A 1,080-nucleotide genomic window follows, 5' to 3' on the forward strand; every position below is an offset into this window, starting at 1 on the left:
CTGCAGGCGCTCCCTGTATAGACGAAAGAGCAAAGCGTGGTGATATAGTATCTTTAAAAGGCCCTTTGGTAGGCACAATATTTGCTTACGGCCATACCACCCTGAACACGCCCGATCTCGCCTGATCTCGGAAGCTAAGCAGGGTCGGGCCTGGTCAGTACTTGGATGGGAGACCGCCTGGGAATACCAGGTGCTGTAAGCTTTTTCACTCCTCTTTACAAAAAGCAGAGGGCGCTGCTGCTTTTTCAGTGGACACCGACAGGGTGGGAAGGAAATAGCTAGATCATGACTTGCCGGTATAGAAATGACACAAATCCAGTTAAATGATGGCTTTCATCATTCCTAAGCTCATCGATCATTTTCTTTTCAATTTTATGCTAACGTATTCTACATTTCAACAGTAAATATTAATCTTTTTACTGCACTACATTTGTGATCCTTATAGCCACTTTGTACATTCTGATTTGACATTTAAAAGCTGTGAGTGTGTCTGGAAATCTGCAGGCGCTCCCTGTATAGACGAAAGAGCAAAGCGTGGTGATATAGTATCTTTAAAAGGCCCTTTGGTAGGCACAATATTTGCTTACGGCCATACCACCCTGAACACGCCCGATCTCGTCTGATCTCGGAAGCTAAGCAGGGTCGGGCCTGGTCAGTACTTGGATGGGAGACCGCCTGGGAATACCAGGTGCTGTAAGCTTTTTTTCACTCCTCTTTACAAAAAGCAGAGGGCGCTGCTGCTTTTTCAGTGGACACCGACAGGGTGGGAAGGAAATAGCTAGATCATGACTTGCCGGTATAGAAATGACACAAATCCAGTTAAATGATGGCTTTCATCATTCCTAAGCTCATCGATCATTTTCTTTTCAATTTTATGCTAACGTATTCTACATTTCAACAGTAAATATTAATCTTTTTACTGCACTACATTTGTGATCCTTATAGCCACTTTGTACATTCTGATTTGACATTTAAAAAGCTGTGAGTGTGTCTGGCAATCTGCAGGCGCTCCCTGTATAGACGAAAGAGCAAAGCGTGGTGATATAGTATCTTTAAAAGGCCCTTTGGTAGGCACAATAT

At 43.6% G+C, this 1,080-nt stretch overlaps 2 non-coding genes across 2 annotated transcripts; both read left to right on the top strand.

Moving 5' to 3' along the window:
• The first annotated feature begins 83 nt into the window (after positions 1–83).
• Positions 84–202, top strand: LOC129115672 (5S ribosomal RNA). The gene has a single exon (XR_008533219.1). It is a non-coding gene; the product is annotated as a 5S ribosomal RNA (ribosomal RNA).
• Positions 203–581: 379 nt separating this feature from the next.
• On the top strand, positions 582–700 carry LOC129115671 (5S ribosomal RNA). The gene has a single exon (XR_008533218.1). It is a non-coding gene; the product is annotated as a 5S ribosomal RNA (ribosomal RNA).
• The last annotated feature ends 380 nt before the right edge of the window (positions 701–1,080 follow it).

Source organism: Anoplopoma fimbria, unplaced genomic scaffold (assembly GCF_027596085.1).
Source record: "Anoplopoma fimbria isolate UVic2021 breed Golden Eagle Sablefish unplaced genomic scaffold, Afim_UVic_2022 Un_contig_1203_pilon_pilon, whole genome shotgun sequence".
Classification (NCBI taxonomy): Eukaryota; Metazoa; Chordata; class Actinopteri; order Perciformes; family Anoplopomatidae; genus Anoplopoma; species Anoplopoma fimbria.